Consider the following 24,421-nt stretch of genomic DNA (forward strand, 5'->3'; position numbering starts at 1 on the left):
TCTGAGTAATGTGTGATGTAAAGTGCTCTGACACCTACACTGGCATGAGTGGCACTGTAAATCAAATTAAATGCATCTGAGAGTGTGGTTATGGAGACTTGAGGTGCACTGTTAAAGGGTGGTTGTGAGGGAATCCATGGCAGAGGTGGTTATTGGGGGGCAATAACAAACATTAATGCACAGAGCACCACCAGTGCTAAGGCCGGCCACGCCCTTGAGGCTAGTCTGCCTCACCCATAGGTACCTCCATTGGCCTTGTTTCAGAAGTAGTAGCTGCAACTCACCAGGGATTGGCAATTCAGAATTTGCACGCACATCAAATTAAGTTCACAAACTTCACAATCTCTCTGCTTTATTCACAAGCACTTTTACCATGTGCTGCTTGCTGTGGGGCCACTGGAATTAATTATGCAGCAAAGGAGGACAAAATTATGCCGCAGTGTTGACTAAATTATGCATTAAAAAATGGCTGCAGTACGTCTATCTTTTATGCCAATGTGATATGTTTGTGTCTTGGTCTTGCCTTTTAAGATGTATTCCTAAATGGTGCTGTGTTCTTTGTTGCAACCGAAAATCAATAAAAATTGGTTATAAAAAAAAGAAAATGGCTGCAGTATAGTTTCTGATATTTTATTATTTTGACATGTGTACACATGCTAAGAGTCTCTGGAAAGATTTTGCCTTATTAGTACCAGTGTAACATACAAATGCAACAGTGAGAAAGGTCACCAGTCCACCTTTGCAATAACCCATCCACTCCGCAGCAAAACAAGTCACATTTATTATTAACTTTTGATACGTTTGAGCTATAAACAATTTATTAGTTTAAATGGTCAAATCATGTGGTCAAATCATGCAGCAGATCTTGCATTATGAGGCAAATATGGCAGAGCCATAATTATATAGAAAACATTTGCAAACTAGGATATTTTGCCATTCATGTATGAACTGCTGCTGTGGACATAGGGAGAAGTGCCTATGACAAACACTATGGCTCGGTGACAAATGGCTTGGGCTTCCACAATTCATCGTATTTGGGACATTCTGTGATTAGAAGCGTATCCCACTTTGTGAATGTGTTTTAATGTCAATAACTCATTATAACCTTAAATAATCATGTGTATCCATTGGTTGATTAAACTGGGCAGTGAAATGCCAAACAAATACTAAAAATTGAGATGTTTGTGCATTCTGGCAACACCTGTGGCTCCGCCCACTGATCCAATCCTTGGGTTATTCCCGTCCTCTAATTCTCCGCCCACAGTTCCCCTACTTTTTCTCCCCCCCTTCGACCACTGCCTGTCTCCCGTGCTAACTGAGGGCCTGCGCTTCAGAGTTAGGGCCTTGTAAAATCCGGAAGATGGTTGCCAGAGGCTGCTTTGCTTGAGTTTCATTTTAGAGTGGGTTTGCTAGCATTTAGCAGGATTCCATGAAAAGGAAATCCTTCGTAGATTTAATTTGCTGCCCTGCCTTTACGAAATTAAAAAAGGGTGCGTAGCATGCTGCATTTTTATCAGCACTGACCTGGAGCTGCCTGTAATGATGCATTTGAAGTGCTCATGATGGCTCACCACTATGGTGTGCACTTGCTGCTCTGCACTCATTAGCCCAAGTCAGTTTTTATTGGTCGGTGCTTAAAATGTTTTTTTTGGGTGGCTTACGAATGTTGAAAGCTTATTTCTATGCCTTTAGGCTATGTTTATTCAAACAAAGATGATCGAATGCACATTGCACACCATCTAATTCATTTATTCTATGTTGCTTGAAACTAATTTGACTCTTGCGTGCAGCCTGGGCTTGCGTGCTCTGCCATGTAACACGCATGTATGATATCAACAAAACTGGAATGTTTGGATAGTTAATTATAGCTTCCTCGTCGATCGTTTGCACCCAGGAGGTTTAAGCAGAATAAACATGTCACATGTAAGGTGTTTTGGTAACATCACGTCCATAAGTGTTAATTGACGTTTAGAGTTATGGACTAACAGACTATCATTGCAGATCATCATTGCATGTATAAAAATGTTTTTTCATCAACAAATGATCAATGCTATGTAGAACATCTATATTCTTAAAATGTTATGTTGTATGTCAAAAAATGTGGAAATCGTAGCTATTAGCAAGTTGTTGGAAGGATGGGCTATAGGATTTGATGGGGCCGGTATTTTTTAATACACGGGTTCTTGAATGTGTAGTTAGAAGCCAGGGGTTAATTAGTAGGTGTAGGTAGGTTCACAGAGGGATAGGATGTAGTGATTTATGGGACTTGTCTTTTTCTTGAGAGCTCGTGGACCTGAACGGGCAGGTAGAAGCATTTGGTTAATCAGCAGGGTAATAGTAGGGTGTGGTCATGCTGAGTGAGCTACAAAGCGGAGAATCACGTGATAGATGCGAATTGAGCACTTTCACGCAGAAGATGTGGAAAGCAGTTGGAGTTAATGCACTGCGAAATGGAGAATGCAGGTACACAAGAAAGCTCAGTTCATTTTGGTTGTGGCTATGTCTGTTATTACTATAGAGTTAGTTTTTAATCAGTTGATTGTGAACACAATGGGTTTGATCTCACTGCCCAAGCACTTAGTCAGTGTGCATGTGAACATGGATGTAGAAGATAGAAGGAGGGCACTCTTTGAGAGAGTTTCAAAATATGTTTTTACGGGCACATTTTAGAAGAGTTTAAACACGTTCTTGAGAGGGACAATGTAGATCAATGAAAGGGTGTTGTCTAAAATATGGCAGGAGTTTACACATAGCGTAATAAGTTTAAAAGTAATTTCGACGCATACTGGTCTGAACCAAAAACGAATGGCAATTTTTTTAATTTATAGTTACCCCTGAAGAAGGGCTATTGGAGCCCGAAATGCATTGGTCAGAACGTGATAAAACTGCCAAGAATGAACTGTGTATTTCCACGTGCCCTAGAGAAAGGCCTGGATAGGCATATCTGTTGCACGAGAAGAAATGGGAAAACATATAACATTACATGTGAATGGAGTGAGCAATGAATGGAAAAAAACACTGGATCAAATGGAATAAAACTGTTAAAAATGTACAAGCCTATGGTATCTTTGTGAACATTCACGGATTACGCTGTGCGTCTGACATAGGCATATGTGATTTCTTGGCATGTAAACACTGTGTGACCATTGTCTCTGCAAGTGTGTCCTTTCATTTAATTTACCCTTAATTCAATTACTAGATAAATGAACACAACAGCTGAAACTGATTGATGCAAACATACATGCCTGTTGATTAAAGTGTCCAAACGCAAAATGAGCAATAGTATGCTGCGGAAACCATTGTCTGTCTCCTATATTAAATCCACTTATGGTAAAATGCCACCCCTAACCCACTACACTGTATGTACTTGGCTTATTATAAGATGGAAAGGGTTAACTGTTTTGAAAAAAGAATTATCATTTAGGAGCTAAATTAAAAGAGTCATAAATGACTTTCATTCCACTACTGCTGCCTCTCAAGGACTAAGGAGTCATTCATGTTGTGCAAAGAATTCGGTGCACACTTGTTAAAATGTAGAATGTTTAGGATACACTACACAGACAGACCTGTGCAAACATGCCTGAAGTAGACCAATTGTAAAGGGAAGCCGTAATTTAAAAATATGACATTGTTTCTATCTTCACATGGCGTTAGATAATTTGTGATGTATTTTTCTATTCTCAAGTCAATGTGAGTGGTTGAATTAATGAGTTTCTAAGTAAACGTGTTGGCAGCGCCTGCTGTAGCGCTCCTTGCACCTGATGCAAAAATCACATTTGGCGGTGCATGCACCAAGCTCGAGGAGGTGGGAGGGAGCACCTTGTTCACATGAAAGTACTAGGCCTAAGAACTAACAATGGCATGAGCTTTCACAGTGCATGCACAAATGGCAGGCCCCCAAGCTTGCCACTCAGTGATATGATGTCCTAAATCGCTATGGTGTGTCTTGGACAGCACAGCTGAGCATTGATGAGACAGGCCAAGAATGATACAGCCTTGTCACCCCTCAACTTTACATAATTAATTACTCAATATTTAATAAAGCAGTGGTGTACTCTTTTCTTGCTCTTCCCCAGTATCTGCTTTTCTTCCTCCCCTTCACCATTCTCTCCATTCTTCTTTCACTTTCTGCCCTCTGACCACATTTCCTCTTAATCGCTACCTCCCCTCATTAATCGTTTTTCACCTTCTCATCTTTCCCTTCCACTTTCTTTTCACTCACTCCCCGCTGTAGGCTTTTCTTCCTCTTTCCTTTTTTCATTCTCATCATGGTCCACTCCAGTCTTGCACTCCCTATCTCTGCTTTCCTCACTTCTCTTCACATTCGTTTTCTACCGTATCTATCTTTGCCTTCAGACCTCTTCTCCTTCCTCACTCTCCCCTTTATCTTTAAATCAAAACTCACTCTCCCTTTTTATGTTTTTCCTTCTTGCTCATTTCTTTTTATCCACTCCAGGAATCCGTGTTTGTTTTCAGGATCATAAATTTTAATCTTGGTGTGGCAACTCAGTCTTTCATATATCTGAGGTTGATAAAATGTGTGCCAGTGAGCTGGATAACAACATTTTAAATTCAGTGTCAATGCCCCCTTTGGTGAATATGTGCTTTACAAACAAACATGGTATGTTAGGGACACAAATGTATTTCAATCTTTTGTTTATCAATTTCTATGAAATATTACACCGACTTTATTCTCTATGTCCCTCCTTGACACAGTACCTCTCATACTCGTATTCATTCCCCTGACCTCCTTTCTTTGCTTCGTCCCATCTTCATTGTTTTCCCTTTTTCTCTTCCTCAGCACCTCCAGCCATGCCTCCTTTCCCCTCTTGCTTCTTGCTTCCTTACACACTCATTCCATTCTTGCTTCCTTACACCCTATTCCATTCTTGCTTCCTTACACCCTCATTCATTCCCCATACTTCCACCCTGGATGCATTTTATCCTTCTTCCTCCATTCTTCCTTATGTTTTTTCTGCTCCTTCCTTCACCTCTTCTTTACTTTCTTGCTTTCTTATCATCAACTATTCTTTATGTTTAACTTGTTCCTTTCCTTTCTTCTTTCTTTTCATTCATCACACATCATTCACTTCCTTTCTCCCTCTATTCCTTCATTTATTCCTTTCACATTCTTTTGTTTTTTTGTTTCATCAGTCTTTATTCGATTTAAAAATGAATCATAAAAGACACAGACATAAAACAAGAGCACAATTTTGTGCCCTCAATAGTACCGGACATCAATAAATACATTAAAAAAACTATTAAAAGATGCATTAAATAAATCATTATACTGATGAGTAGGTCTGGGAATAGTTAGAAAGACACACTAACTACTACAGATTCTAAATCGCTAAGCTATAAAGCCAGACTCAAGGCACAAAAGGGACCCAGGCCCCATGTTCCATTAGGGGGCTTCAAGGGTGCACTTAATCGCTTTTCTCCGTAAGGACCATGCCCAACCCAGATATTTAGCTAGGGCCACAGAAACAATTGTTAAAGAGCTAGTGCGCAAAATTCGTAATGCCACAGCGCTGCTCCTGGTACCAAGGGACTTGCACATGGGAGAAAGCCAAACACGCCTTGGAATAGAAAATGCCAGACAGGCAAACAAAAAGTGAGCAGGTGTTTCAGATTTAGCCCCACATGCAGGGCATAATTCCTCCGATTTCCTAACCCACCTTCCTGTCAGAGATCTAAGGGGCAGAGAGCCAGCTCTAAACTGGAAGTAAAGTTTCCTGTCACCAACATTAGTAACCAAGTCCCAATACGATTCTAGGGCAGGAGCAATTTTAGCCTCTAAAAAGCTACCGGACATCCCTGAAGCTCTGTTCAATGCCTGGAAGTCTACTCTATCCCAGTATGCCATTTTAAGAGAACTCTTTGATGGGAACAGGGCAATCGCCGGGTCATACCATAGCCCCTCCATACCCATGTCTTTCAACGTCTCGTGTAAGTTCTTCAGCCATACGATTTTATGGAAAACATCAGTTCTTATGATGTCCATAAGGCCGTTAGCGTAATGGGAGAGCTCAGGGGTAGTCCAAAGTCTCCGCCAGTACAAAACCGGTCGGAGCTTTGCAATGTCCAGAATGGACCTCCTACCTAGATCATATCTAAGTGGGATCAGAGGGGTGCTCTGGGGAAGACCAGTTATACTTCGAAGGAATTTGTGTTCAACACTGGATAAAGTAACTAACTGGTCGAACCCCCAGAGCTCTGCCCCGTAAAGCACAGAACTTAAGGCCTTTGCTTCATAAACTTGCAATACAGGGCTTATTGGTTTTGTAAATGACTTGTTAAATTCCCTACTTAAAGCACCGGTTAGTTGTTTGAATCGCAGGGTGGCCATTTCGATGTGTTTACGCCATTTATTGTCATTTGCTATTTGCATACCAAGGTATGTGAAGCTAGTAACCATCTCCAGAGGTTGGCCATTCATAAATACCTTTTTCCCTCGAAAGCTAGAGTGGGGGTTGAAGGCCATGAATTTTGTTTTTGCCACATTAACCTCCAGACCGTAGTCGAGGCAAAAGTCGTCGAACAGGTGCAGAGCTTTTTGCAGACCACTTGACGTTTTGGATACAATAAGCGTATCGTCTGCAAACATTAATATGGGGATGGTGACTCCAGCCAACCTTGGGGCATCGGTGTTTACAGAAAGCATAAGATCAACTATCCCATTAATGTATAGTGAGAAGCGCGTGGGTGCCATAGTACAACCTTGACGCACACCGCGCTCAACCGGGAATCAGGGGTAACCTCACCTGCCCCACCCCACTGGATCCTAGCATAGTTGGACTCATGCAATCGCATAGCCAGTGTCAAGGTTTCTTTAGGGAGACCAAGATTTTCCAGTACTGCCCACAACCGGAGACGAGGCACAAGGTCAAAGGCAGCTCTCAAATCCACAAAAGCTGCGTAGAGGCTGCCTTTTCCCAGCGTCACCACCCGCCAGTGAAGCTGGACAAAGCGGAAGACCTGGTCCACTGTACTGGTTAATTTGCGGAAACCTGCTTGGAAGGGGGACAGAATGTTGTTATCATCAATCCACTCCTGTATCTGGTTCAGGACCATCCTCCCAATCACCTTCTGTATAGAATCTATAAGACTAATTGGCCTATAGTTGTCTGGGAGTGCCTTGTCACCCTTCTTGAATACGGGGATTGTGACAGCCCCCCCCCCCCATGATTTGGGAACGGGAGCACCTACAGCCACAGCATTAGCCAATAGAGTAACGTACTTACTCCAGCTGTCTTTGTTATGGAGAAAGACGTCCGAAGGAACCCTATCTGGTCCAGGGGCACGACCACTAGTTACAGAGCCCAGGGCCTTCAGAGCATCTTGAATACAAAAAGGACCTTGGGAGAAAAGAGCGTAAATTGGAACCCAGGCAAAATTAAACAAGGGATTGCAGGCATATTGGGGTTTGAAGTATTTGACCCACTCCACCTGGGAAACGTAATTGGAAGGGCTATCGGGTCGCCCTCCTCTGCCCCACTTGATGATGTTCCAAAATAACCGGGAATCTCTGGTGCGGCATGCGCCTTTTAAATCAAGCCAGTGTTGTTCATCCCAATTCTTTTTGGCCGTTCTTACAGCTTTTTTATACAGTGATCTGGCAGAGCGAACACAATCATTGTGTCCACTAAAGAGGGCAGTAGCCAGATTGGCCCTAGATTGCCTACAGTCGTCGTCGTACCATCTGAGACTCTTTGGTGGGACCTTATTCGTTTTCCTCATAGGCTTCATAACATACGAGCCTATATCGTCAAACAGCTTGTCATGAAGTTCGGTGATAACCACGCTGCGTGACTCAGAGGTCAACATACCCTCGAGCTCCACTATGGCATCAGCTAATTTCTTGTCTATGTCAGCAGTGGCCAGGTTATTTAGCTTGAGCTCGCGCCACTTGAGTCTATGTATATCATTTGTAGGAACAACTTCAGGTTGCCTTGGTTCCATGTCCTCAGCTACTGGGCGGTTGCTAGTCCACCATTGGTGGGTAACACAAATAGGGTTATGGTCACTCTCGGCTCTAACCACAACCACCATATCTAGGACAAATCGCCATAATTTCAGACTACATAGGACGTAGTCAATCCTGCTGGAGTTGCGACCATTATCGAATGTATTGGCCCCTAGTTTATCGCCTGGCGTCCTTCCATTCAGGGCCCTCAAACCATACTCATAGCAAAAAGCGTTGACCTGGATGATAGTCTCAGACCACCTTTTTATAGGATTAAGGTCAAGCTCAGGTACTCCCCAAAGTTGGTCTTCCACAGGATCAATGCCCCACCCAAAATCGGGATCCAGGAGTGGTTCAAAGGTGACATTCAGATCTCCAGCGACAAGCACACTCCTCTCACCTGAGTGCTGGTCTATAAGGGAAGCCAAATGAGCCAAAACCCGTGAGCCCGACCTATTAGGTCCTCTCATATACAAATTGTAAATGTCCAGATCACCCAAGGGGCCCAGTGGTAATCTGACTAGTTGGATATCATCGGACTTAGTTGAGACTACATGAGCTCCTGGGAATACATCTTGACGAACCCAAATTGCCAAACCTCCCATCGGACGCCCCTTGGGTCCCTGAATAGCAGGGACGCAAAAATTCAAGAAGCCCTGCATAAACTGGGGCTCGCAGGACCAGGTCTCCTGGAAGAGGCAAACGTCAAAGCCACCTACAAAAACTAGCCATTCTGGGGATTCCATTTTTGACTTCAAACCTGCAACATTCCAGGAGATCATTGATCCCCTCGCCGTTCCATAGCCAGGTACATGAAGTGGATTAGCGTAGGTCTGTTCAGAACCCCTTTGGATTTCGCCAACCAATTTGGGGGAAAATGCGTCTATTACTTGTGACACCCCGTTAGCAGGAAGGTGGGCTGCCTTTCCTCCACCCTTGGGCTCGCCTATAGGGTTGCTTGGGTTGGAAGACATAATAGGAAACGGGTTGCCAAACGCCGGTCAGTCTAAAGCTACAGAGTAGCATAAGTCATTGGTTCCCCAATTTGTCTGATCTGGACTAGATCTTGCAGGTATGTTGGTATTAAAATTATAAAATTGCCTTAGATCATGAACCCCAATTTTGGACTGGGCACATACCGATGAATGGTCACAAATAAAACGCACTATACGTCTGTCTTCAAAATTGATGATGATGGAGTCCCCGGGGACATCTTTGGGTCTAGGACCTACCCAACTCACCCTTCTAGCAAAAAGAATCTTCCCGTCCAAATAATTCGGGATCGGTCTGTTCCTATTTGGCCAGAATGTGACTTTGTTTTTGAGTTGTTGGTAGGATTCCAATGTACCTTCTTTTAGTTCGGGGACACCAGTCAATACAGCTACGTAAGGAGTAGAATCTGGAGGAAGGTGAATGTGAGCCCTAGGGAGTATGCTGGTTTTGTCCCCAGACTCCATATTTACTCCTTTACTCGCGCTCTTTTTTACAGTATTAATACTGGAAATACTCGCAGGGTAGTCCCTTTCATGGCCAACACCTTGGTTAGTGGGATTATCTATGGCCAGGGCCTTAGGGGGAACAACCTCAGAATTGACCTTAGGCAAAACATCAAGGTCAAAAGGTAAAGATGGCAGGACGGGAGGAGTAGAATTTGCCCTGGAGGAGTTGTCTCTGTCCTTGGTAACTAATTTGATGACATTTTTCAGAGAGCAAAAGTTGTCTAAAACTGTTTGTTTGAGTCGCTCAACCTTTTCGTTGACCACTTTTACTCTTTCTAGGAGTGGCAATAATAAGGAACGCACCATTTTCTCAATCTGGGGAATCAAATCACTGGTTTGGGGCGGGTCAGGGGGTCTGGTGGAGTTCTCGTCCAAAGATGGATAATCGTCAACCTGAGCTTTCCCTGTCGCAGTGAATGGGTTTTTCGGAACGTTAGGATGTTTCGCCTGTCTCCCTCCCTGGGTCAGCCCATCTCTTTTCCTCTTGAGATTAGGGGGTTTTCCAACTTTTCTACTGGCCCTTGTCTGGGGGTAGGTAGAAACAGGTTTGGGGATATTGGGAGTACTACCTATTATGAGGGCAGTTTCACCAAGAGCGTCAGTCACATCACCACTGGCCAGTGATGTGGTAGAACTAACCCCAGGAATCTCCCGCTGCTCTTGGTCACATGTGTCCTGCCCTGCTAACATCATTGGGGATTTTGCTAGTGCTAGAATACCCAGAGATGAACGTCTGGCTTGAATTAGCTCTGAGGATAGACGACGCTCAGTAATGGCTAATTCATGTTCTAGAACTGAAACCGCTCTAGTAATAAAGTGGTCAAGAGTACCAGTCACAGATCCGCCCCCACCAGTACGTTTCCCTTTGCCCGCCATCATACACAAAAACGTACGAGTGGGAATGTAGACTCAAAGCAATGTCAATAATATGGTGGAACACAATAACACAATTTGCTGAATAATAAACCTCTGTGTTATTACTGGGTAGTGGCCCGAAGGGCTCGATAGCAAATACGAGACAAACACTTAGCTACTGTCCGACCAACTTGGAAGCACACTTCTACCTTGTGCACAGAAACTCAGTAGCAACGTTGGAGGGGTGGCCCAGCCCAGTCAGGATCGGTCAGGGACGGGCAAGGACGGGCCCGCCCTTGGCCCGGGCTTCGCCCGGGCGCGGCCCGCGCGCGTCCCGTGCTGCGGTTCTCCTCTCTGTCTTTTGTCCCTCCCCGGCGCTGCCTGACGATGTAATTGGCAGGTGCCCGGGTGAGGGAGTGCTGGGAAATGTAGTTTTGTCCGCCGTTCCCCTCACGGCAATGCGAAGCGCGTCAATGAGCCAACACCAAGGTTCTGCTGCGGAGCGCCGTTCCCCTCACGGCAGGACAAGTGTCAGGCACCCTCAGAATTATAGCACCAGGTAAGACAATGCGCGTCCCACGCTGCGGTTCTCTTCTCTGTCTTTTATCCCTCCCCGGCGCTGCCTGACGATGTAATTGGCAGGCGCCCGGGTGAGGGAGTGCTGGGAAATGTAGTTTTGTCCGCCGTTCCCCTCACGGCAATGCAAAGCGCGTCAATGAGCCAACACCAGGGTTCTCCTGCAGAGCGCCGTTCCCCTCACGGCAGGACAAGTGTCAGGCACCCTCAGAATTATAGCACCAGGTAAGACAATGCGCGTCCCGCGCTGCGGTTCTCTTCTCTGTCTTTTATCCCTCCCCGGCGCTGCCTGACGATGTAATTGGCAGGCGCCCGGGTGAGGGAGTGCTGGGAAATGTAGTTTTGTCCGCCGTTCCCCTCACGGCAATGCGAAGCGCGTCAATGAGCCAACACCAGGGTTCTCCTGCGGAGCGCCGTTCCCCTCACGGCAGGACAAGTGTCAGGCACCCCCAGAATTATAGCACCAGGTAAGACAATGCGCGTCCCGCGTTGCGGTTCTCTTCTCTGTCTTTTATCCCTCCCCGGCGCTGCCTGACGATGTAATTGGCAGGCTCCCGGGTGAGGGAGTGCTGGGAAATGTAGTTTTGTCCGCCGTTCCCCTCACGGCGATGCAAAGCGCGTCAATGAGCCAACACCAGGGTTCTCCTGCGGAGCGCCGTTCCCCTTACGGCAGGACAAGTGTCAGGCACCCTCAGAATTATAGCACCAGGTAAGACAATGCGCGTCCCGCGCTGCGGTTCTCTTCTCTGTCTTTTATCCCTCCCCGGCGCTGCCTGACGATGTAATTGGCAGGCGCCCGGGTGAGGGAGTGCTGGGAAATGTAGTTTTGTCCGCCGTTCCCCTCACGGCAATGCGAAGCGCGTCAATGAGCCAACACCAAGGTTCTGCTGCGGAGCGCCGTTCCCCTCACGGCAGGACAAGTGTCAGGCACCCTCAGAATTATAGCACCAGGTAAGACAATGCGCGGCCCTGTTATTCCCTCCTTCTTTCATCCATTGCTCAAATATATAATCACTCCAGTACTCCCCTTCCTGCCTGCATTTGTTGCTGCCTTCTTTAATGTATTTCTTCCTTCACCCCTTCCTTTCTTTTAAACAGTATAGTACAAGCACATTCTCTTTAATTTGCAAAGCTACCTCAAAGTCCTGTAATGACCGTTCCTGAAGCTGCATTTTGAAATTTACACACATTCTCCAATTTGAGTTCACTTTCAAGTTGTTATAGGCTTCCCATATGTTACATAATGTTAAGCTATATTGATTTGTAGAAAAACTAATCACCCAAGAGGGTATCCAAGCACTTGGGCAGGTGTGTAGGTGGGAGGTCCCCCAGGTGCTTATGTGAAGAGCCAGGTCTTCAGCTTCTTGCGAAACTCAAGCTGTAAGGAGGTGGCTATGATGTGTTGAGGTTTGTTGATTTGGGTGGAACCAATAAAGGAAGTGGGTGAAGCATCTGGAGGAAGTGGGCGGAGCCAGTAAAGTGGGTGTGGCCTCCTAAAAAATGGGAGCACCTACACTTAATATTTTACAAATTAAGCACTGCATCCAGGCCAGGTGTTTTGCTGTTTATTCTGGGAATTGTTTATTGCCATAAAAACAATCAGGACTAAAAGTCCCAGAATGAAAAAAAAAAAATTTGAATTGATTAGATATATCTACAATCCGTTGTAAATAAATATTCACTTGCTTTTGTTTTAAAGTCTTATTTCTATCCAGATGCAGGCCTCGAAAAAGCACCCACTCCCCATGGCCTGATTTTATCAAGTCAAGCTATATTTAGGACCTACTCATCCATTCCGTTGGCAAGGAACAGGGGTCACATTACACATAAGGTGCATTTTCATTGTTTGCACTGGGCGCACTGTTAAAAAGGTGCGCCAGGCTTAAATAATGAAAATACACCCTATTACGATGAATGCCCTGCCCCCAGGGCTGCTGCAAACTCGTGCTGCCCTGGGAACAGTGCATTCAGGTGAAAAACAGAGCAGATGCATTACAGCCGCTCTATGTTTTTTCAGCACAGGCGGTAACCCGCCTGCACTTTTGAAGGGGATTAAAGATCCCCTTGCAGGCGGGTGTAGTTAGTGACTGCACCCACCTGCAAGGGGATGTCTGGGGGGGTTCAATGGGACCCCTGTCTGCCCCCCAAAGGGCTGCCATCAGGAATGGCACTGACAGTGCACCACCTATAAGGTGGTGCATTGTCAGTGTGCTTCCTGAAGGCTTCTTTGTCTCTGCGCCAACGTTGGTAGTAAGGAGGCGCGGGCGCAGAGGCAAAGGGATTCCCTCATTTGCATGGGGCACGCAATCATGCAAATGAGGGAACACCCCCTTGAAGATAGTGATGGCGCTTTATGAGCGCCAACGCTATTGGTATTACAGAAGATGGTTGCACAACCACCTGCCACCCCTTCTGTAATACAAAAGTGACCCGGTGTCACGCAAAGCGGGTGCAAATGCCTGTTGCGCCACTGGGGCACTTAATGTAATATGGCCAGGTGTAATACAGTCAGAAAGTGACGGAGCAATAAAGATGCCTTTAATTCTTGTTTTAGCTTGTCATGTGTGCTCTGTGTTCAGAGACCGAGGTCATAAATTAGTTTACAATTACTTTTCCTTTTATGACTGCAGCATTTCAGGATTTTGTAAAGTCAACTCTCTGACCTGCCCTACGAAGTGTGAAATGAAAGGCCTTAGGGTATCCGGTTTTTCCTTACACACATTTAAATAGCTAATAAGCCAACTGTAAACATATTTCTAATATATATTTCAGTGGCTGTAAAAGCTCATTTTTTGTAATTCTGTGTGATTGAAAATATATTTTAATAGGTTGATGAGAAAAATCGGAAAACTTTACTTAGTGAGAGCAAATGAAAAATATGTTTTGTGAAACACAATTTTTATAGATTATTGTTAATACACTATATCGTTTTTTTATCAGTGAAGCTGCAAGGTAGGGGAAGGTTTTGGGCCATTTCTTGGAAATGTACTGTCTGTAAATGATGGTGCTCTAGCACATCATGCCTTAGTAATTTATGTATTAAAAGTGACTGTTTAAACAAGATTTGAGAAACAGTACTGCCCCTACCCTGATGGCAATGCTCTTAGTAATCTGAGCTGTAAGCTCGGGATCATGTGTACCCTACATGTATGTGGGCTAGATTCTTATTATACATGGAGAAAACGTTTAGCCTGTTTAATCAAACAAAAGTTTGTTTTGTACAGAATTAATGCTGCACTCGCATATTTGAAGGTACACTCTTATGTGAGAGTTAAGAAAAAGGTGACGCTAAAATAAAATATTTGCCAAAGGATGCAGCCTTACGGGTAGGGCAGTCGACTTTGAAGCTGGGGAACCGGGTTCGTGTCTCAGCAACAACGCTCAACATCCTGTGATTCTGGGCAAATCACTTAATCTCCCCGTGCCTAACAAAAATTTGTAACGAAACTGGTGCTCATGTAAAGTGCTCTGATACCTGATTTCTCTGGTCTAGTTCGCGTTATATAAAACAAAAAAACAAAAAAATTATGATCACACAATTTGAGACCAGTTTACAGGTCAAGTACATTACAGTTAGGTTGAGTTGATAGTTGAGTAACATTTTTATGATTTTTCAAGGCCTGAGATGCCTCCTTGAAAATTATGCCGGGTCCTTCTCTCACCCTGTAAATAGGAGAAGACTGTGATGCCACCAGCAGGCAGGGCCAGATTCTGCTACTGCCCTTTTTTAAAACCCAAACCCTCCATACCGACTCCATCAGTATTACATTGAAGCTTCCTACTTGTTCTGAATACTCAATTGTCTCAGCCATTGGAGACAACCGACCTTATATTTTGAGAAATCTGACCTGCAAAAACAACTCTCTTCTCTGTTTCATGCAGAGTAGGAGAATACCCCATGAGCCCTACATCCTCTCATTGCCTCTGCCCACAAAATACCCGTGATTGCATCCCAATAATGAAGCAATAATATTTCTAAAAAGCTTTCTTTCTAATAAATGAATTCCCCTCTTTGTTTACACGCTGTTCTCTAATTAAATGATATTTTCATTTTTTTTTACTTATCTCCTAATCCCAAATCCTATTGCTTCGAGCTGTGTACTTTATTATAAAGAAAGTCTTTCTGGATGATTAAGTCAAATGAACAATTTTGCAATTCAATTTCTTTCCTGAAAGAGCCGTCCAAGTTCCAAAAGGCACAAGAGCTGATTCTTCCACCCTTCTTCAGAATCTGATGTTGAGTGGAGGAACAATATTTCCATTTGGTAGATCTCCAAAGGGTAGTCTTCATTTATCTCAGCAGGTCTCAGCTACTTTGTGACTTTTGATTTCTTGTACCAGGGCGAATAACTTCTTTATTCTCTCTCAGTTGGTGAAGCAGAACCTCTAAACCTCTGCCTTGATATTTGTCGAAAACCCAGCGATTTTTCTTTCATGGTCAGTGTAATAGAGGCGCGGGTGCTACGTGGGTGAAGGTGTACAGTGTTCCACTGCCTAAGATTTGCAGAACGGTTACTCGAGTTTCTGTCAGACAGCATTACCCCTCACAGATGTCTGAAGCGGCAGAGGCAGAGTTTGGTGCTGGGGGTCTCAGTTTTGGTTCTTGGGGACATTTCTGTTTGGGCAGTTCCATTAACTCTCACCTTGTATGCAGTGCTCATTTTTTCCTGAGCTTCTTCTTTGGTGATATGTTTTTAGGGATAAAGCTTTGGACTATGCTTAGGTATGTCACGAAAGTGGGGACAGACACGAGGATGAGAGAGATAGGTAATGTTGAGATTATTTATAGAGAATCCACCTTTACAGATAATCCTTACTTGCAGCACGCCTCTATTATAGATTCACTTGCTCAAGGAGTGGACATTCTCTCACTTTGACATTTTCCCGGTGGGCTGTAGCCTAGGGGCCTGGTTTCAGAGCAGCATGGATTGCCATCATCCAGCTAAGCCCCCATGAACCCATTCTATTCCTGGCATCCTGCAGTGTGTGACTGGTTTGAACATTTTTATCGGGGCTAATTTTGGTTTCCAATCTGGCCCAGAGACTCCTACTATCCAATGTCGGGCCCAAACTATTACAAATTGTTTTTATCATAGTCTTGAAGTCTTATATTTCTCCTTTCAGGCATGACTAAGGTGAGTATATATACTAGGAGGGTAGCTGTTCCTTAGAGAATAGAGATGAGACCAAAAAGTTGGTGTGTTAGCTTGTCGCGAGGTTGGGTCGGAGTAAGTGTAGGGGGAATTCCTCCTTTAGAATATAGTGCCCTCACACACCCCTGCGAGTGTCATGCTTCATCATCGGGCGTTGCTCCTCGTGGGGGTGGCGCTGCAGTCCCTCATGGGCCCCGCAGGAGGGCTCTTTTTCTGAGATCTTTTAAGGAGACGCCTCAGTTGTGCATGGGGGGGTGTGGGATTATAAAAAGGGAAGGTGAGTGGGTTGGTTAAAATTACTATATGGAAACCAGAACCAAAGTTTTTATTCACGGATCCATATGGCAAATTAAAAAGAATCCTGGAGCTCCTCTTTGGAAAGAATATGGAGGGCAGATGTATGACTGACCGCTGCTCTCAGGATGGGTGCTGTGGTGAATAAAGGCCTACTAAAATGGGGTCAACATGTTTCGCGCTTGCTCTCAGTCCCTAAGGGATCCCGTAGCGCTTCGTCAGGACCAGTGTAAGAGGTGAGAACAAAGTGAAGCAGGTTCCAGGAAAAAGGAAGAAGTGTGTGAACCTGTAATACCTTAATATTAAAGGAGTTAAGTGTTCAAGCGCTGATAGGAACTCTTTCTGTAGGAACCTATGCCCAACCTGGGGAGATAAAAACAAGTTCTGGAGAGAAAAGACAAGACAAAACACATAGTAAGGTTTACTTCATAAATAATGGTCAAATAATACTCGCATGTTGTGTTCATATTGCCAATAAACACAGTAGTGTGCTCAATGGATCGTCATGCACACAGTGTAACCATGCAAGTAAATCAACCTGGTGCAGGGGCATGAGTACCCCGGTGCAGCTGACCGTTGTGCAGGGGAATATATTATATAAGCGTTTATCAGTAGTTGTGTGCCTTATAAAACATCCCCACATATTGACAGCTGTATGCCGAAAACCATCTAGATCGAATCACAGTAGGGGGTCGAGTTAGATGGAAGAGACTTGTGGTTGAAGTTGTCGAAATCAGTGCTCGAGGAGCAAGGTCTTGTGTGATGTGCCGATGGTGATGGTGCAAGTAAATATGGCGGAGCTGTCAATAGTCAAGTTTACCGCTAGCAGATAAGAAGGTGGCAGTGCGAAAGTTACTACGTAACTAATGCGTGTGGGCAAACAGCGCTGTGAAGGAATCACTCCTACAAAAATGCTCATGCACACACTCTCTTCTAGTCCAGGGGACGGGCTCCGTCGGCGCCTCAGAGGTAACAGGTAGAGAAACTGGAGGACAGTGAGTGCGGTGTCAGATCACGTTAGAAGTGGGACCCGTTGTCAAATGGTCTTGTGAAAAAGTACAGCAGTGTTGGTTCAAAGAGTACTCACGTCTGCTCTCCTGCTCCGGGTGTCGAAACCTACCCCTCCTCCGTAGTATGCCGGGATTGGTGAGGAAGGGGTAGGGAAGTGGGCTTTAAATATTAATCCTAATTGACACCGACCAAGCGATCTGGGCGGGTCTGAGCGTCAAGAAATTGCACGGTAACATGTGTATAGCCAAACAATCCTGATTGGCACGTCACGTGGCTGGCGCTACAGTGTAGGTGTAGCGGGGAAGGAGCAGCCATCTTGGAATGGTCAGTGATCAAAGGGAAAAATAATTTTTGTTAAATGTTGTTGATCCGCGGTTGAGCGGAGATGTGAACATAGGGGAAAAAAGCAATAGAAGAGTCCAGATACTAAGTGACTCACGGGCGAGAGTGGCATATCGTGAGGTTTCCCACAGAGTATGTTCGTAAAATGCGGACTATTCATAGCGATATGCATGTGCAGTGGAAGGCAGCGTGTGTGATAATTATGAGATGCTCAGCTCTCTGGTTGTGTATCAATAACAGGTAAGCGCTGGTAAATGCCATGGTGAAAAAGGAAAAAGAAGTTGAGTTCCCTATCTAGAAAAGTGGAGTCGGGGGACTGGTCCATCTCTAGGTATGGAGGTAGGATATAACGATATATGATGTCAGAAGTTCAATTCGACCCAAGGGATTTCATAGTTGAGTCCTATAGTATCACATTTTAGTCTGTGGACCCATCGTTGTTATTGTTTAAATAGAGAACGTTTAGTCCAGTTGGGGTTGGAAACAATGATGGTCCACCTCAAACTATTTGCAGTGTGTCTCTGCTCTGAGAAATGAGTGAGTAGTTTGGTGTTAGTTCTACCCCGCCTTATAGTGCTCTTATGTTCACCAATACGTATCTTGACTGCTCGGGTGGTCATGCCCACATATCTTTTGTTGCAGGGGCAGAGAATGGTATAGACACAATTAGTGGTGTTGCAATTGGTGTGTCTAGTTTGGCGCCAAGGTGTAGTTAGGCCCAAGTCGATCTGTTTCGAGGTCGTGGTTTCTGCACATGTCGAGCAGGAGCCACAGGCATAATGGCCTACTACTGGTGGTAAAGCCCATAGTGTAGGTTGTTGTATCAGTTGGGGTTTGGCGCTGGTATGCACAAGATGGTCTTTAAGGTTTTGTGTGTGTTTAAATGCAAAGAGTGGAGGAAGGCCGGGTTTGAAAGTGCCTGAGTTCAATATGTCCCAATGTTTTCTGATGACTTTTTGTATTTTGTTAGAAGTGGGCGTAAATGTGGTGCCACATGTGATGATGTCTGATTTGGGTTTTTCCTTAATTTCAAGGAGGGCGGCCCTAGGGTTATTCCTAGCTCTTTTTTGTGCTTGGCGAATGATGTTGCTCGGGTAGTGACGTTTTTTGAGGTTGTCCCTGAGGATGTTGGACTGTTTCTCAAATTCCATGATGGTGTCACAGTTCCTGTGAAGACGCAGGAATTGGCTCACTGGTAGGTTGTCCCTAAGTGCCCTAGGATGGTGGCTATCGTAAGTAAGGAGACTGTTCCTATCTGTGGGTTTCCTATAGTTAGTAGTGTGTAGGCAGCCATTATCCAAAGAAATGAGAAGGTCCAGGAAAGGAATTTCTTCTCGGGATCTGGTACTAGTAAATCTGAGGAAGGGGTTGAGAGTGTTGACCCAGTTGCAGAACGAGATGCAACATTCTTCGTCCCCTCTCCAGAACATGACGATGTCGTCGATATAGCATCGCCAAAGTAAGATGTGTTGGCTGAACGGGTTGGACTTTCCAAGAATGTATTGTTCTTCAAAGTGGGCCATGTACAGTGTACTTTAGGTACATTACAGATTGGATCTGAGGTGCCCTTATAAGTCCCTAGTATATGGTATACTATATACCTAGGGCATAGGTACCCCAGAGGCCTACCAGGGGTTGAAGCATGTATTATGCCACCCCTGGAAAGCCACGCAAAATGACACCACAGGCCTTATCAATCCTGAAGTGTCAGTGGGCCATGTACAGGCAGGCCAGACTTGGAGCAAATGTACTCCCCATACTGGTACCTTGTATTTAGTGAAAGAGTTGTGATTTGAAGGCAAAGAAGTTTTCTTTGAGTGCTAAGGAAGCACAGTCACAAACAAATGATACAGGTGTCAGATAGGGCCAGGGTTCAATGTTGCATAGGGTATTCTCTAGTACCTCAAGCGTGGCATCCTGGGGAATGTATGTATAAAGGGCTTCTACGTCCATGGTGACGAGAAGGTCAATCTTGTCTGGTTCAGGAAAATGTTCTATGAGGTAGAGAACCTCTGTAGTGTCCCTGAGATATGAAGGGCGTTTGCTCACTAATGGCCGTAGATAAAAATCGCAGTACTTGCTGAGCGGTTCCAGGACTGAATCAATGCCAGAGACAATCGGGCGGCCTGGTGGAGGATTGATCCCTTTATGGATCTTAGGTAGTGTGTAAAAATACGGTGTTCGCGGCTCTTCATTGGTAAGGAAGTCTGCTTCTTGGCTTGAGATCCAGCCCTCTGCAGATGCTTCGCTGATCATACTCTTAATTCGAGTGATCAGGCGTTTGGTAGGGTCCTCAGTAATGGGTTCGAAGTATGTAATTTCAGCCAGTTGGGGGGTGCATTCTGTTTCGTAGGAATCCAGATTCTGAATGACAATAGCTCCAACTTTGTCTGCTGGTTTTAAGATGATGTCAGTATCTTCCGTGATGGTCTGGAGGATGGTTCTTTCTTCTTTGCAAAGGTTGTTGAATGGTCGCTTCTGGTTCATGGCTTCCACGTCTTTAAGGACGGCTTGTTCGTATGTGAGGATCTCATGTGGTGTCACAGCTGCCGTAGGGGTGAATTTGGATTGGTTTTTTAGGCCAGTTTCCGTCGGTGGAGTGTCAGGTTTGCCTTGGAAAAATGCTTTAAGTCTGACTTTCCGAAAAAATTGATGTAGTTCTTGATGTAACCTGAAAGTATCTTCTTTCGGTGTGGGGACAAACCCCAAACCTTTCTCCAAAAGTTTGGTTTCCCCATTTGTGAGTTGTCTTGAGGATAAATTGACCACTAGGGTCTCTGACCCCTCGTCTAGCTCCGTAATGTCATTGGTTCTTGGTCCTGCCATTGGATCGTCTTGTAACCTCCTCTTCTTCTGCCTCTTCCTTTGCCCCTCCCTCTGTTGTGAAAAGGGGGCTTCGGGAATTGGTGGAAATGTGTTGGTTGGAGATGGTGTGCCGGAGGTATATGCCACATTGGTGGTGGTCCCATCCATTGTCCTGGGTAGACTGGTGGTTGGAAGGATTGCTGTGGAAAATTCTGAAACAATGGAGGACGTGTTTGTTGTTTTGTCCCTCTTGTGTGTGATGTATATCGTCTCCCTTCATAGCTAGAATCACTGCCAAAAGATCCTGATCTGCTTGATTGATTGCTGCTTCCTTCATCAGAAGAGGTGTCATAGTTCTGGAATACATGATCTTCTTTGGTGTAGGGATATACCTTTTCTTTGTTGAAACATTTCATGTCCTTCTGTAATTTAGTGATCTTCTGTTTGGTAAGAAAATCTTTATGCTCGTTCATTTCTTCGTTGATTTCTGCTAGCCTGGACTTGAATATAGTGATTGAGATCCCAGTTTTAAGGCAGTTCTCAGCTATCGTGGTTTGTATGAGAAGTTCGTCTGAGAGGCGTTTGGCCGTGTTAATGATTAGCACGAGCCAGTCTTGTGTGCATTTCCATGCAATTTTAGACCATTCCGTGTGAAAGGTCAGGTCTTCTAAGAAGATTCTGGGGGAGAGGGTAACTAGAAGGCCGTTAGGTGCTATATTAGCCCTAAGGTACTCTGTCATTATTAAGCCATGTAGGGCTGTCTTAATCTGTAATTTCCTTAACGATTGTAAGGTTTTCCAGTCGTCTGCTTTACTACCTGTGGCTGTACTGCCATCATCTGCCAAGAGGGACGGTGCGCGGAGAATCTCTGCCACTGTGTCTTCATCAAAACTAAAACCCGGGGTGTCCATTCTAGATGGTGGTGGCAAGTATTGCCAGTGACTCTCAGTATGATGTGGAATTGTATACTATTGTGCTATTGTATATGAAAAGTTAAGAAAGGAGAAGATACAAAAAACTGTCCCACAGCTAGCTGCCGTTCTATCAATCGTAATACAAAGAGAGTGGGGGACTGGGAGCGTAGTTAGAGAAAGGGGAAAGGTCCAGTACCCGTGCTCCCACAGAATACAGTATATATACTAGGAGGGTAGCTGTTCCTTAGAGAATAGAGATGAGACCAAAAAGTTGGTGTGTTAGCTTGTCGCGAGGTTGGGTCGGAGTAAATGTAGAAGGAATTCCTCCTTTAGAATATAGTGCCCTCACACACCCCTGCGAGTGTCATGCTTCATCATCGGGCATTGCTCCTCGTGGGGGTGGCGCTGCAGTCCCTCACGGGCCCCGCAGAAGGGCTCTTTTTCTGAGATCTTTTAAGGAGACGCCTCAGTTGTGCATGGGGGTGTGTGGGCCTATAAAAAGGGAAGGTGAGTGGGTAGGTTGAAATTACTAAATGGAAACCAGAACCAAAGTTTTTATTCACGGATCCATATGGCAAATTAAAAAGAATCATGGAGCTCCTCTTTGGAAAGAATATGGAGGGCAGATGTATGACTGACCGCTGCTCTCAGGATGGGTGCTGTGGTGAATAAAGTCCTACTAAAATGGGGTCAACATGTTTCGCGCTTGCTAAGGTGAGGCCTGCAATGCTCTTGGGCACAGACGCCACATTAAATTTGTTTTCTGCCATTGGGTCTATAAGAATAAACTTCAGTTCCAGTAAACCCCAAAGGACTTTTTTTTTACTTCAACTACGCAGAAGAATTATCGATCCACAGGTCAATTCCTAGCTTGAACTCCCAATACATACCTTTCGCCGATGAAGGCCTAGTTGCATGCGGCTGCTTGCCTGGCCTCTGGTGCCTCCTGATTTGACCAGTTGACTCATCTTGTCTTCACATAGATGGTTGCCTATTGAAGTAAGATCTATGTCCAAAGTTGTCTGCATAGTTCACAAAAGCATTCACTCTGATCAATCACATTATCTTGCCAGAAACTAAAACTTTGTGATGGCTCCCAGCAACTTTGGAGCACTAACTTCTGAATTAAAATCGCAGCTTTGAAGATAATAACAGAGCCTGAACCAGTCATTTTCGAGAAGTGCCCCCTGAATTTGTGTGAGTGTGTGGGTGTGTAGTTACTGCACTTACTCTCGACTGGGCCTGGAATGTACCCTGTCTGCTCCTATGCTCCCTTGTGTGACTACACTGCCCTCAACTTTGACTATTAGCATGCTTTCTTCTTCTTATACACATTATGCTGTTTCTTGTAAAGCACTCCTAATGCTCTTGGGCTTTGTGCACATTATATAAAACTTATAAATAATTATGGTGCAGAGCAGGCCTCGAATCATATGGAGTTCACTCAAACATAGATTCTGGTTGTATGAAAATGACTTTGGGGTTGATAATTGAGAAGACACCATTAATATTTTCTCCCCTATATAATAGTTGCCATCCAGGAAAAGATTTCTTTTAGGTCTGTCATGCCAAGCATTTCTGTGTATGTATGATAACAACAACACTTCAGAAACAAACAATCATTTGGTAGATACTTTCCAAGTTGCAGATGGAAGAGCAGGTAACGAAGCACCACTACTGTAGATTAGTCCTGGTTCAACCCGAACTACCTTAGAATCTGGGAACTAGGGAAGAAGAACACACCTACCCAGGCTAGGGACACCTAGGACAAAGGCATACTTCCAGTGTCACCAGTGGCTGCACAGATGTCAAATCCTGAATATCATCAGGGGAACTTCTACAAAAACCCTCCTTGAATACCAATGACTTGAGTTGAATGGTCATTTGCTGTAGATAATGGTCTCCAATATGTAGAATACGTCGAGAGTCAACAGCAGTTTGGTATCTATTGTAAAATTTTATAATTTATCTTAAAGATTTGTGGGTTGTACCCGAAATAAACTTATTTTGATTGACTGACATTATCAGGTCACTTTACTTACCTTTAAGATTAAGTTCACACCAATGAGCTGTACAAAATGTCTTTTGTGGACGCTGACTTGCACCATCAAACACCCTTATGTATTCTTATTTGAATATCGTCGGCCAATAACAAGCCAGCCGTACAACTCCTTCACAATCTTGCTTTTAGTATCGATGTGCCAAAATCCCAACTCCATCCTGAATGGGTACAAAATGTCTTTGTAGCAACGCTGAATTTGCACCTTGCAAAATCATATTCAACAGAAGAAAGTGCAAACAGTTCTGAACTTGATACCCCTTTTTAGGTCTCGTGCCTAGCGTTGCACTGAATAGGAGTGCTCGCGCAGCGCAAGACATTTTGTAAGGGAAAAACGGGGTGTGTAGCTGACCTAGGAATTGCACACACTCGTGCGTGTGCATTTCCTTTTCTGCTACCCGATTGGCCTTTGCGTGCGTCTTTTTAATAAAGACTGCACGCAATTGGCCAAAGGCGGGAGCATTGCTCCGCCCATGGCCTATTGGTGTCTATTACGCGCTTGGTGCGCGTAATAGACACCAATAGGCCGTCATGTGGTTTCAATTATCGAGCCCAGACACGGGTGCGATAATTGAAAGCACACGGCTCGACAGTGGCGCGCGCGCGCGCACCACTCGCGGGCTTCTATGATTTTCAAGCGGAAGTGAAAGCGAACGCTTTCCCTTCCACTTGTCTTATTAGGATGTCAACTGATGAAATAAAGATAGATAAGAGACTAAATAAATTCCCTGTTTTAAGCCGTTTCTTTTTCTTTAGCACAAATACTATGTTTTCCCCTTTTTCATTTTGAGAGAGGAAGGAAGTCGCACACAGGAAGCAAGCCAGCATGCCGGTGCAATCCTAAACCTGATTCGTAGGAAAACATCATAAATTATGGATGCCCTGCATCCGCCTGCAGTCTGTCATGCGAACGGCCTGTCTCCATTGTGCGGCTCTCCGGAGTGGGC

Source organism: Triturus cristatus, chromosome 1_1, assembly GCF_964204655.1.
Source record: "Triturus cristatus chromosome 1_1, aTriCri1.1, whole genome shotgun sequence".
Classification (NCBI taxonomy): Eukaryota; Metazoa; Chordata; class Amphibia; order Caudata; family Salamandridae; genus Triturus; species Triturus cristatus.